Genomic DNA, 15,053 nt, shown 5'->3' with positions numbered 1-15,053 from the left:
CACGTCTGTCTTTGGGGGCTCTGAAGTAAGGTTAAAGTTTGAATAGAGCGCCACAGAAGAGAGATGCACATCTCAGCAGTCTCGGTCAAGGTGTGATCCCACCCACCATTGACCCATTGTCTGGGCTTCAACCTCATCATGTATGGTGACATGTATGGTCTGACAAGTTGCTGAAACTGTGAAATATCTTTCTGGGACACAAATTTTCCCTCTGGCTGGGGCTTTTTTTTCTTCACCCCATATGAGATTCCTGGGGAATTTTCATTAGGGGGCAACAACACTCTTATCAATACATAATTCAGGGGTGGAGAGATGGCTGTTAAGGTTAAGAGCAGAGGCTATTCTTCCAGAGGTCCTGAGTTCAATTCCCAGCAACCACATGGTGGCTCACAACCATCAATAATGAGATCTGACGCCCTCTTCTGGCCTGCAGGCATATTGTATACATAATAAATCTTTTCTTTTCTTTTCTTTTTTTTCTTTTTTTAAAAGAGTTGCCTTGGTCATGGTGTCTCTTCCTAACAATAGAACAGTGATTAGGACAGTTAAAAAAAAATTAAAAATACGTAATTCAGCTTTTCCCCCTCCAGAAATTAACAATGGTTTATGTTAATAGCCACCAAGAAACAGGCAGTGTCTACTTTGTAGAAGACAGCATGACCGTTCATGTAAGTGTTCTCCATTGCGGAAGCCTTTCTCAGTTTGTTGGTGTGGTATTTGGACATTCGCTGCGGTTTCCTCTTGCTGTGTTGTATGTGACGAAGACATCCTTGGGGCCTGGCTATACACCCACGTGCACAGAGGTGGGAAGATAACTAAGGACTAACCCAGAGTGATCTGCCCTGTCTATCAAGCTCCTCCTCCCGCCCCCGCTCTCCAGCTCCGCCCCCTGCTGCATCCTTAAACTTTGGTCCCTATTCTCTGCCAACTTCTTTTTGCTGGCAGGCTGGCTGGGTGCTCCTTATCACCTGTTTGGTGTGGTGTCCCTTCAGTTTCTGTGTGAATAGTTTTTGGGGTTGTTTTTTTTTCCACAATAGTCTTCTATACCCTTGTCTTGCCACATGTGCGAAAAGCAAACTCTGGGTACATTTTTAAATGATCTGCTAGACTCTAGACATCTAGATCCCCTAGAGTGTAGATGAATGATCCTTGGTCACCATGCCTGAGCAGTGGTTGGCAAGAAGACCCCTCAGTGGTCTACACAGGAGAGCAAGGCCTGTACTCTGATGACTGAGGATGGGGAACTCTGGAGTTCTGGATGAGCCATGGGGGTCCAGACCTCTTCTGTGGTCCTTCTCTAGTTAGATGTGGGAGAGAGGGGCATGGAGAGGCTGCCACACACCTGCAACAGTCAGCTGTATGCCACACAACAAACAGCACACTATCCATCAGCCCTGGCATGGTCTGGATTCTGCCTGTGTGTGGCTTCCTCTGAATGGGTATTGTGACACTCTTTGGGCTCTGTGAGGCTGCAGTCTTCCAGGAGCTCTTCACCTACACAGCTAGTGCACGTACCTAGGCATCTGGGATAGTGAGGGTGTCTCACCTCTAGCAACTATCTCCACAGGATGCCTGGTCTTCTCTGCTATGTGGCTGCTGGATTCTGTGGGAAAGTAGCATCACAGAGTAAGTACATATGGCCTGCTGAGACTGTCACACCATTCATTTTGAAATTCGTTCTTTTTTTTCTGGAGCAGAGGACCGAACCCAGGGCCTTGCGCTTGCTAGGCAAGCGCTCTACCACTGACCTAAATCCCCAACCCCTTGAAATTCTTTAATTTTGTGGGTTTCGTATGCACGTATGTCTGTGTAACATTTGCATACCTGGTGTCCTTAGAGGCCAGAAGTAAATATACGAGCTCCTGGAACTGGTGTTACAGACAATTGTGAGCTGTCCTGGGGTTCTGGGAATCAAACCTAGATCCTCTGGAAGAGCAGCCAGTGCTTTTAACCACTGCACCATCTCTCCAGCCCCTGGCACTACTCTTTTAAATGACCAGCATGCCAAAGGCAGCCACATGCTAAGGCCTCAGTGGTGGGAAGGAATAGATAGCATCAACGGACACCAGTCCAGTCATCTTGTTAGACTCTAGGTGTGTAGCATGAATCTTAACAGGTCTTATTAATAAGAACAAACCTGAGGCCAGTTATTGGGGTGAATGCTGGAAGATCAGAGAGACAGAACAAGCCACAGCTACCTCACCTCACCAGTTCCTCAGCTGATTCTGTTTCCTCAGACTGAAAGCTTCTCAGTTCTCATCCAAATGAATCTCAGCTGAACTGTGCTGCTCCAAAGCCTAAAGGCTTAACCAGCCCAATGCTTAACCAGGCAAATGCTTCTAGTTTCTGGTCTTCATCTTTCTCTTTCTCTCCCTGGGATTAAAGGCTCGCTTTCTGGGGTTAAAGATGTGTGTTTCCATGCTGGCTGTGTCCTTGAACACACAGAGATCCGCCTAGCTCTGCCTCCCAAGTGCTGGAATTAAAGGCGTGCACCACCACCGCCCAGCTTCTGCTATGACTTGCTCTGACCCATTTTCTGGCCACATTTTTGGCTCTGTATCTAGTGGTTGTCTGTTCTCTGACCCCAGATAAATTTATTAGGGTGCACAATATCTTGGGGAAACACAATACCACCACATAGGTGCTTCTTAACAGTTAGATGTTAGGAGTTCAGGCTACAGTCTCAGTGTGTGCCTTTCCTCCAATCTCGTGAAATCCTCACCTACAAGGTGAGGTACTGAGGGGTCTTTATGGAAGTTATAAGGTCAGAAAAGTACAATTCCATGTTGGGATTAGAGTCCTTATGAAAAAAAAAACCCAGGATGGTCTTTGCTCCTTCACTGTGTGGGGACACAAAGAGAAGACAGCTGACTGTGAACCATGAAATAGCTGTCAGCTGGGACAGGGTCTGCCATGCCCAGTTCCAGGGGACCCAGCCCCAGAACTGTGAAGCAAATGCTTGGTACATAATCTACCAGCTAGTTAATTCCATCTGATTGACACCCGTGGATTCACAGAGGGTCCCCCACTGTTTTCTACCACTCACTAGGGACATAACAGACTTGTGACTCCAGAAGAGCCTGGAGGGGGGGGGCTATGAGATCCTCTCTCAGGTCTGTTTCCACTCTCTCCCAGCCTTGTGGGGAGCTCTGTGGCTCACTGGCTGCACTATACTCCTGGTGATGCTCCTCTCTGGAGCCTACTGCCTACTCCAGCCCCAGGAGATGGTCGGCCTCGGGAAGGAGCCTCCCTGCGGTCCTCAGCTATATAACCTTACCTCATGGGTTGCCCTGGAAGCCCTGAGAGCCACATAACTCATGCTTCCCCAGGATTATTTTCACAGTGAGCTCCTGTGCACTATGAAAAATCAAAAGTCACCTAGGTAGAATGGCCCTGGTCTTCATAGGAAACCCTGCAGGTCCCTCAAATCTGGGCTTTTAGGCTGTTTCTGAGGGTCAAGCAGATGCCACCAGACGATGTGTCTAAAGACCCCATGCTGAGAGACCTCAGGGTCCTCACACTGGGTGCCTTGGAACCACGGTGCTGGGCTCAGACAATCTCCGATGGCCTCTCTCACAGCTCTGTATCTACCTTCAGGGATGCAGAGGTATTCTCAGGAATGAGGGTGCATGGTCCAAAGCCAAGTGCCAGTCTCTCTCCCTGTCTTCCTCTAGTATGTAGGCTGGTTATGAAGGAGTAGGTCTGGCTGGTATGGGGAAAGCCACCTTTGGGAGGATGTCTAACCTTATTATTCAGTTGTAGAATATGAGGCACCGGAAATGTCACATCTCCAGGTGTAATTCATGACATAGTTTTCATTCTTGCAAATGCAAACTGTTTCTCTCTTGATGGCAGTGCTTTGGTTCTGTTCAGGGGGACTGCTTTTTGCATGTGGATGTATGCACCTGTGTGTGTGTGTGTGTGTGTGTGTGTGTGTGTGTGTGTTCCCCTGTGTGGGTACACAAGCATGTGGGTACATGTGCACATGTTTGGAGGCCAGAGGTTTACACTGGTTGTCTTCCTTGGTCACCCTTTACTTTGGCTAGTTTTGCCAACCACCTCGCCCCAGGGATCCCGTCCTGCCTCACCAGTGCTGGGATTACCTGGGGAGGGGGGGGGGGCGTCGGACCCAGACCTTCCAGATGTTTTTATAGGTTCTGGGAATCTGAACTCTGGTCCTCTCATCTATGCTTCTATTGCTTTATGTACTGAGCCACCTCTCCAGCACTAGGAACTCTTCTTTAATCTTTGTTTTTTTTTCATTCATTTTTAGGCATTAAGGGAACTAGTCTTTCTCCTGAAGACATCAGTATAAACTCTAGCACAGTGGTCCTCAACCTTCCTAACGCTGCGACCCTTTAATACAGTTCCTCATTCTGTGGTGACCCCCCACCAACCATAAAATTCAAGATATCTTTAGCCCGGCAGTGATGGCGCACGCCTTTAATCCCAGCACTCGGGAGGCAGAGGCAGGTGGATCTCTGTGAGTTCGAGGCCAGCATGGTCTACAGAGCTAGTCCAGGACAGGCTCCAAAGCTACAGAGAAACCCTGTCTCAAAAAAACAAAACAAGGGTTGGGGATTTAGCTCAGTGGTAGAGTGCTCGCTTAGCAATCGCAAGGCCCTGGGTTCAGAACTCAGCTCTGAAAAAATAAATAAATAAATAAAAACCAAAAAAGAAATTTATTTTCATTGCTACTTCATAACTAATTTTGCTACTGTTATGAATCATAAGGTAAATATCTGTGTTTTCCGATGGTCTGAGGTGACCCCGGTCTTGACCCACAGGTTGAGAACCATTGGTGTAATAGCTACAAATAGAGAGAGAGAGAGAGAGACAGAGACAGAGAGACAGAGAGACAGAGACAGAGAGAGACAGAGACAGAAAGAGACAAACTCTAAGACAGAGAGATACTTAGAGAGAGAGAGACAACGACGGGGCATGGCTGTATCCCAGGGAAGGGTTTTTCTACAGACCATAGAAGTCTCTGTGCACTTGAATCTTGATAAGTGAGGCTCCAGAACACTGACAGAAGCCAGCACCCACGGGAAGGCCCACATGGTGGGTGGGCAGGCATGGTGGGTGGGCCAGCAGCTCCAGCTCCACTGACAGTTTGGATTCAGACCTGAGGAATATTCTGTTCACGACCAGCTAATAGGCCAGTGAGGTGGAGAATGCGTCTCCTCCCTCAGAGGAGCATGCAGTCCTGTGGGTCCCATAATTACCTGGTCTGGAGAGACAGAATCTAGAGAGACACCCTTGAACCAAGCTTGGCAGGCCCCATAGGGGATTGCGAGGAGACCCAGGAGAAGGCCACGGAAGTGACTAGTCTGTGGAACAAGGTACCATCCTTTAAGTGGCAGCCTCATTTGCTTCTAGGGTCCTATGATGATGTCTAACTGGAAGAGTAGTGGAGTGAGTGGGTCTCTCCAGGTGCTCCTAGGGCCCCTTTGCTCCATCCTAAGGTGAAAGTAGTACTTAGGGCTGCGGGGGTGGGTGGTGGGTGGGGTGGAGGGTGGGTGGGGTTGGGGGTCCTGCCTGCAGGATGGCTTCCCAACATGCCTGTGAGCTGCTAAGTCCCTCTGGAGAAGTCCTCTCCAGGAACCAATGTCTGAGAATGAGTGTTCAGTAGTCAGGAAAATGTCAAGAGCTTTGGCAAAAATAAAAAAGCCCAAGAGCTTCACTAAACAGATGAGCTAGTGGAGTTCAGAGCAAAGCCAGAGCTCCTGAGGAAAGCTTCAGATGCCAAGATAGTCTACTCAGAAAGGAGGGATAAAGTTTGAAAATCACTTCCCGCAATTCCCACAGAAACACCAAGGCCACATGATAAATCGGCAAGGGGGAGGTCTTTAAGAGCTTCTGGACCTTATAATAACCCAGTATCCCCTCCCCCTCCCTGCCGTCACTTTACAGTGAAAGAAAATGATGTCACATGGCACACAAAGTTCTTTACACCATTATTGAGGACTATGGGGTCTAGCCCCTCGATAGTCCCCTCCCAGGGTCTGGGAAGAATCTACAACCAGCTGATAATTAATCTTTGATGAGAAGAAATGAATCTACGTACAGGAAACTCCTTAGTCCACACACTTTATTATTCTAAGCGCGTTCTCTCTCCACAAGCCTCTATTCTCTTCTAGCTCCTTTCTTCCTGATTTCTCTCTATATTCATCCACTGCTTCCTCTAAGTTCTATCTTAATTCTCTCATCTTAATTCTGCCTCATCTAGGTCCTTCTCATCTTGTTCTTACCCAGCTAGGACTTCCCCATCTGACTCTTCCTCATCTTCCATCTTGTCCATACGTTCTCTCTGGTCAAAATCCTCCGTATCCCTCTCTGTTCTCCTTCTCTAAGTTCTCCACGTTCCTCCTAAGTCTTCCAGGAATCCAGTTATAAACCCAAGCAATAGCAATCCCCTGATCCAGCAATGTCACCAGGCTTGAATTCTACAGGGTCATAAAGGCAGGTAAGAATTTTCCTCAGGCAGTGACCACCAGGCTTTCTTTAACAATCCAAAATGGGAGTGGGAAAGGGGGAGGTCAACTGAGTGCTACTGACCAGTTAGTATATCAAAAAGGGGATCTATGTGGTCAGTCTACATTCCTAGAAGTGGTTAGGTGAGAAGTTAGGGGTCTATTAGCAAGGTTGTAAAGAACGGAGGGTCTTACCCTAAATTGTACAAGAAATAAAGCTATCCACCTGACCTAGGAGACAGGTGTTGTTTCGTATGGCCTTAGATGCTTGATAGGCATTTTAGATAAATACATTGTTAGGAGTTCTTAGAAGCACACAAGAAAATCATTTTAGGGACCAGCTAAATACACACACACACACACACACACACACACACACACACACACACAGACTAAAATATCACCAAGACTTCTTAAGCCACGGCTTGACCTTTGAAGAAGTCCTTGACTTTTCCAAGTAGTGGCTTTTGTAATAGTAGCTGAATTCAATTACGTTTTACTGTGGCTTGTAACACACTATAAACGAATGGGACATGGCATAGTGTGAACCTTCTGAGCATGCCCAGCCTGCCTAGCAGGGTACCCTCAGCAGGACTCTTAGGCTAATTCAGCTCTTCCTGTGACTCCCCCTCCCCACTACTGGAAATGTAGGTGTGAGGAACAGGTTAGATAATACCACATGAGCCTGGGATGTGGCTCAGTGGTAGAGAACTCACCCAAGCATGTACACAGCTCTAGGCTTGATACTCAGCCGTGTAAAAATAAACACATCAAGTGATGCCATGTGTAAACATTAATTCAGACTGTTGGGCTTCTGTTTGACAGTCCTATATTATGAGAAGAAAGGCAGAGGGGTGGGGGTGGTGCACATCTTGCCTTTAATCCCAGGACTATGGAGGCAGATCTCTGAGTTTGAGGCCAGCCTGGTCTACAGAGTGAGTTCCAGGACAGCCAAGGCTACACAGAGAAACCCTGTCTCGACAAACAAACAAACAAGAAAGAAAGAAAGATAAGATCATACTACTGAACGAGAAGATAAAGTAATCCTGGGCCAGATAGAAGATAGAATTTCAACTCTCTCTCTCTCTCTCTCTCTCTCTCTCTCTCTCTCTCTCTCTCTCTCTCTCTCTCTGTGTGTGTGTGTGTGTGTGTGTGTCTGTCTGTCTGTCTGTCTGAATGTGAGCATGGTGTACTGTGTGAGGGTATTAGTGTGACAGTGAGGCTGTATATATGTCTGAGATTTTGAGCTTACATTTGAAGGTGTTTTTAAGTGTGTGAATGAGTATGTAATAATGTTAGGGTGTGAGATTATGTGTGTGTGTGTGTGAGGGTGTGGAAGGGTGAGGGTATGTGTGTGAGGGGGTGGGAGTATATATGATGGCGTGTGAACATGTGTGAGGCAACAGGTTCTGTGCCATGGCACCCAGTCCAGAGGGCTCTATGGGAACGCTGCTTGTTTCTGGTACTCACTTCCTTTTGCTGTGGTTTGGATGTGGTTTGGGTGTCCCCAGGGAGTCCCGTGTTTTACTTCACTCTGCAGTAGGAGGTGCCAAGAGAATAGAAATCTAAACTTAAAAGTTTTGTTCTGGAGGGGCTGGAGAGATGGCGCAGCAGTTAAGAGCACCAACTGCTTTTCCAGAGGTCCTGAGTTCAATTCTCAGCAACCACATGGTGACTCACAACCATCTGTAATGAGATCTGGTGCCCTCTTCTGGCCTGCAGGGACACATGCACACAGAACACTGTATACATAATAAACAAACAAATAAATCTTAAAAACAAAACAAAACAAAACAGCAAAACAACTCATATTCTGGAGCATAGAGACAAGGCTTTCTGGGGAATGGCTAGGATTAGATGGTGGTCTAAGTGCACTCCTGATTGACACAGCTGACTTTTGAAAGTACAGAAGCACCAGAGGACACTCCTGTGAAGGCTTCCTGCTTCTTACCAAGTGGTTCCTTGAGCTGCCTGGGCACGCTGTCACCTAGAAGCCATTGTCTGATGCAGCTCCAGATCTTACCAGAACTGTGACCCCAAGTGAACTTCTTTTCATGAAAATGTACCCAGTCTGTGGAGCTGTGCTACTGGCTACAGAACACACTGTTCCTTTAAAATGCAGCCGATGCCTGTGGATGACTCCAGCTGGGAGTCTGGGCTCCGCACACAGTGGGTAGCTGGTTGCTGAACAAGCTGAGAACAGAGGGTATGTCCTATGAAGATGGCAGTCCTGCGGGCACCTGCCACAGAACACTGGGTAGGAGCATGCAAGGGCAGCAAGACCCAGCCCACAATTGGGTCCCAGAATTCTGGCCTCCAAGACTGGAAGAGAATGTTATTGTTGTCTCAAGCCACCCACTTTGTGGCTAATTCAGTCTCCCTAAAGTTAAGGTTATGGAGAGGAACACACGGAACTCCTGCATGAGAGGCATGCGCCCCTGGTCTTTGTTCCACTTCTGACTTGAACACAGTGCAGCCATGTGGTTTCTCTCTGTGTTGGCTTCCTTATTTGACAGGTGTGGAGCTGAGTGTGGTGGTGCAACCCCAGGGTGTGGGAGGTTGAGTCAGGAGGAGCAGGAGTTGGAAGCCATCCTGCCAAGTATCAAGATCATGACTAGCCTGTGTTACATGACTGTGTCTCAACAAACAAACAAAATACAGGGCCGGGATGTGGCTCAGTGGTAGAATACTTACCTGTTGTGAAGGAGTCTGTGATTCAATCCCAACCACTACCAAATAAATAAATAAAACACACACATACACACACACACACACACATACACACACACACACACACTTGTGTGTGTGTGTGTGTGTGTGTGTGTGTATGTGTCTCCTGCATGGTAGCACGTCTGTGGTTCCAGCTCCTTTACAGAAGGCTGAGTGAGAAGTATCAGTTGAGTCTTGGAATTTGAGTACAGCACAGACAGCATGCTTAGACTTTGTCTTCCCATCTCAAAAAAAATTTATGTACACACATATATACCTGTGATTATAGATGCAAGCATAGATGATTACACCTACATATAATTAATGCAAATGATAGATTCAATACAGATTGAATTACAGATATAGATGATATGAACACAAATAGATAGACATAACTGGTGTGTCCACGTGTAGTCACACAGATAAGGAAACCTCCTATTTCTCCTCCTGGACTGACACCAGATCTGATCTTGTTCCCAAGCAGGCACCGAGTACTGCCTTCCCGCAGTGAGTGCTGGTCACAGGCACTCAGGAGTTTCAGGGCCTCACGGGTGAAGCCCCACCCCCAGCTTACCCCCTCAGTACTGTAGTGGCCAACACCCAATGCTGGTGCCTTTCTAGAGGTTCCCTTCCTGTCTGGAAGTCCCCTGGACCTTGTACTCTCAATCACAGAGTTTACACAACAGTGTTGGTGTCAGCACCTGCCCCATGCCACTGAGGTCAAACTGATGGACCCCCCCATGGAAGCTTGGCCTCACTGTCCACTTCCCTTTCTGTCTCACTCCCAGTAGCTCTCTCTGTCTGCCCTTCATCCATTGCTCATGTCACCTGCTGCTCATGTCACCTGCTGTGTCCTCGTCGTGTCCCCCATGTCCCCCCCCCCAGCCCTGTTGGGTGCCCATTAAAAATATGATGTCCATGGTGAATGAATGGGACTCCCCCAAACCACCATTAAGGGGTCAAATAAGAAGCCCCAGCTGGGAATTGATGGTCACTGCTTTTGGGAGGTCCCCTGTCCCGGGTACTCCACTCTCAAGTCCTTGCACGCAAGATTTAACTACAAGGAATTTCAAGACTGTCTAGAATCTATGAGTAACATTTCAGAGACTCGGAGCCTCTGGAGACCTTGTCTACTCTTCAATTATCTTTTAACTATGCACTTCAGTTAAGAACTTAATTACTTCCACATTAACCTTCTGTCTACCCTTTTAACAGAAAACACACGAAGATTGAGTATCAAATCTTCTCTAACTTGACGGACTGACTCCAAACACTCAGGGAGGGCAGGGGAGGGCAGGGGAGGGCAGGGATCTTCTCATCTCCTCTCTGTGAGATACAGTAACTTGGATTCTGAGATTCAAGACTCTATGTACTTACCCATCCTTCCAGCAAAGCTTGGTTGCTGAGTCCTGGGTACACTAGGAGTTCTAGGGAAATCAGCACCTTACCAACCCAGGATCTGTGAGGATCTGTGTCCAGAAGATCCTGGTGAGAACACTGTGTGTAATTAGGAATCCCTCATTACCACTGGCCTTATTTCAACTGGACCTTTTCCAAATGAGGTACAGTGGTTAGGTCTCCAATATAGCTCTTTTACGTGGACATAATTAAACCATAACAAGGTCTTCATCCAAACCCAGTGGCTTTCTGAATTCACACTCACCTCTCAGTGTCTCATTCCATGGATACACTAGATGATGCTAAGGGCCCAGCATCTTTCTGTGATGATGGCTGCTCACATCTGGGTAAACTCAGCAAAATTCTGATGGGCAATCCTGTGTTCCCCTTCACCACTACGCTGTCAGGATTTTTAACTATTGCCTACTTCCTTGAAATGCTAACATTCTTCTGAGACAGGGTTTCTCTGTGTAGCTTTGTGCCTTTCCTGGATCTTGCTCTGTAGATCAGGCTGGCCTCGAACTCACAAAGATCTGCCTGCCTCTGCCTCCCAAGTGCTGGGATTAAAGGCGTGTGCCACCACACCCTGGCGGAATGCTAACATTCTATAAATGCATACTAATGTCTTTGCATGTACTTTGGAGCTGATGTTAACGCAGTCTTTGTTGCTAATGTTGCACATCAGAGTTCTTCACTCACTGACTACCATGGTGAGTTCATCTTCCTCTCCAAACTCAGAGATTCACAGGAAGCTCCCCAGGCAGCCTCAATGACTTATGGGCTCACAAACTGGACACAGTGCTGAAACAGCCATCGTTCTATAATAGCCTCCTAACTGGCTGCCCTGTCCAGTCACTAAGTTAATGGGTGAGACATGGTTTCCAGCAAGCCAGGGCAGAAAGTCATTTTATTCTAGTTTGCTTTCTATTGATAAAACACTGACCAAAACCAACTCAGGGGTAGGGGGATTGAGATATTTGGCTTATACATCCCAATCATAGTCCATCACTAAGGGAAGTTAGGGCTTGAACTCAAGAAGGAACATGGAGACAGGAACTGAAGTAGAGACCATGAAGAGAGCTGCTTATGGGTTGTTCCCCAAGGCTCATTCAGTCTGCTTTGTTGTTGTTTTGAGCCGAGGATTGAACCCAGGGCCTTGCACTTGCTAGGCAAGAGCTCTACCACTGAGCTAAATCACAACCTGTAAAGATTTATTTATTTATTATGTATACAGTGTTTTGCCTACATGCATGCTTGCAGGCCAGAAGAGGGCACCAAATCTCATTATAGATGGTTGTGTTGTTTGTTTTTTAATACAACCCAGAATCACCTGCTCATGGACATCACTGCCCACAATGGACTGGGTCCTCCCACAGCAATTATCAACCAAGAAAATGCCCCACAGACTTGCCTCCAGGCCAATCTGATGGAGGCATTTCCTCAATTGAGATTTGCTCCCTCTTCCCAGATAATTCCAGGCTGTGTTAGCTGATGAAAACAAGAACTTATTTGTCCCCCTGTCAACTTGACACACATAAACACATCACTATTAAACGCTAACCTTTTCTTTCTTGTTTGTACCCAAGGTGTCATGTTAATATTAACATCATGAAATAAAACATAGTATAACTTAAAAAAATACCACAGCCTTTAAAAAATTTCAAATACTTTAAAGTTCATAAAAAAAAACAAAAACAAAAACAAAAACTAGGGCTGGGGATTTAGCTCAGTGGTAGAGCTCTTGCATAGCGAGCGCAAGGTCCTGGGTTTGATCCCCAGCTAAAAAAACAAACAAAACAAAACAAACACTACTGTTTCTTTAAAAGTTCAAGATCTCTCAGCTCTCCAAGGGCTCCTGTAAAATACAAATAAGTTAAATACATCTTACTCCAAGAAAGAACCAGGGCACAGTTACAATCAAAGCAAAGTAAAACTAACATCCAATAGTGTAAATCAAATCGTGTAGCTCAGTGCCCCTCAACTGTGATTCAGACACGACCTTCTGGGCTCCAAAGTGTCTGCGGGAACTTCACCTCTTAGGCTTTGCCATTCCCCAGCATATATAACTCCTCTCATAGAATCAGGCTGGTTCCACTCCTTAGCTGCTGCCAACCTCAGTGGTTGTCCCACCCTCTTGGTGTCTTCAGGATGTGTGCGTTTCCACTGCCACTGAAGTGGCACCTTCATCAATGACCTCCTGGCCTCCCACAGTGCCAAGGTCCCGCTCTCACCATAACCCTGAAACACTCAGCTTTCCTGCTGCCAAAACCAGCTCTAGCACTGCACGGGACTCAGAGACGTTACCAGGGTTGGCTGCCAGTTAGAGAGAGAGAGAGAGAAAGCGAGCAATGGTCACGCTCACACCACAGGTTCTGTATGATGACCCTGAAAATATACCTCCCACATTTCAACTTGATGCTCCTGGTCTCTTATTCATTATAGCTGATTCTCCAACCCCAGAAAACCAGCACTGATTGTCCCAGTAAAGCAAAGGTTTCATTTTCATTGACTTTAATACAAAATACCACACGGACAGCCATGGCATAGTCTTTGCTTCCTTCTGAAACATACAAGCCAGGCCTCTATCACCAGCATTTCTTTTAGAACGATCTTCCAAATTCCTACGACAGCTCATTTAGTAAATTTCCACAATAGCTTATTTCGTCCTCAGCACTCAATGACTTTTCCAGTCCAAAGCTCTGAACATTTCCTTCATCCTTCCCAAAACAATCATGATCAGGTCTGTTAGAGCAGTATCCCATGCTGTTAGCCTAGTTAGCTTTCTGTTGCTGTGATAAAACACTAACGGAAAACAACCTGGGGAAGAAAGGGTTTATTTCAACTTACAACTTCCAGGTTACACTCCATTACTGAAGGGAGTCAGGGCAGGAACTCAAGCAGGAACCTTAGGCAGGGCTTGAAACAGAGACCATTGTTGTAGAACATTATTTTAAGGTGCGTTACTTTTGTTTATGCTGCATTTGTTTAACTCTGTGAAGCTGTGCTGCTGTGTCTGTCTGAAAACACCTGATGGTCTAATAAAGAGCTGAACGGTCAATAGCAAGGCAGGAAAGAGGATAGGCAGGGCTGGCAGGAAGAGAGAAGATATAGGAGGAGAAATGTGGGAAGATGAAAAAGAAGAAGCCAGAGAAGGAGGAGGACTTCAGGCCTCAGCACCCAGCTACAGAGCAAGCCACGGATTAAGAGTAAGATAAACGGAAGAAAACAGGGAAAAGCCCAGAGGCAAAAGGTAGATGGGACTAATTTAAAGTTAAGGAAATGCCAAGCAAAGGCCAGACATTTATAAGTAAGAATAAGCCTCCATGTGTGATTTATTTGGGAGCTGAGTGGTGGGCCCCCAAAGAGCAAAAACAACAGACCATGAAAAAAAAAATGCTGCTTACTGGCTTGCGTGGTTTGCTCAGCCTGGTTTCTTATACAACTTGGACACTTACTTAGGGGTACTACTGCTCACAATGGGCTGTGCCCTCTCACATCCATCATTAATCAAGAAAACGACCCACAGACATGCCTACAGGCTAATTTGATGGGGACAATTCCTCAATTAAAGTTCCCTCTTCTATTTGATGACTCTTATGTCAAGTTGATACAAACCAGTGGTTCTCAACCTTCCTAATGCTGCGACCCTTTAATATGGTTCTTTATGTTGTGGTGACCCCCAACCATGAAATTATTTTTGCTGACACTTCCTAATTATAATTTTTCTACTGTTATGAATCACAATATAAATACCTGTGTTTTCTGATGGTCTTAGGTCACCCTTGTGAAAGGGAGTTTGACCCCCAAAGGGAATTGTGGGCATCAATTTTAAACTTCAAACAAGTTGATGAAGAGTAAGACTCCACACCCGCTATGCAGGGTGTCAGAGTCAGGGTGGGACCCAGTAATGGACAGAAGTTGTGAGGGGGCTGAGGGATTCTAGGAGGAGTGGCCATTCTGTGCATCCCGTGAGTTGTTGTTGTTTTTTTAAATATTCATTCATTCATTCATTCATTCATTTATTTATTTATTATGTATACAGAAGAAGGCACCAGGTCTCATTATAGATGGGTATAAGCTACCATGTGGTTGCTAGGAATTGAACTCAGGACCTCTGGAAGAACAGCCAGGGCTCCTAACCTCTGAGCCATCTCTCCAGCTCTCCTGTCGGTTTTATTAGCCTCTTTCTGTGCCTTAAACTGTTTTTATTGTTGGTGGTGTTTTTTGTTTATTTTGTTTTTTGTTTTTGCTCCCTCAACTACAACAATCCAAGCAAAAGCATAAGTGGTTTTTGCTAATCTCCTATTTTGAGACTAAACACCAATGAGGAGTAAGTGGGAAATAAGAGTTGTAGATACTTTCCACTGTACCGAAGGCACCCGACAGCTTTATCTCCCCACTACTTCCTGTCTGTACCTCTCTTCGTCTGTTGTTCCTTCACCCATTCTCTCCCTGCTGTGTAGAATGGTAAAG

The sequence above is a fragment of the Onychomys torridus genome, chromosome 17 (genome assembly GCF_903995425.1).
Source record: "Onychomys torridus chromosome 17, mOncTor1.1, whole genome shotgun sequence".
Lineage (NCBI taxonomy): Eukaryota > Metazoa > Chordata > Mammalia > Rodentia > Cricetidae > Onychomys > Onychomys torridus.
This window is presented reverse-complemented; position numbering follows the sequence as displayed.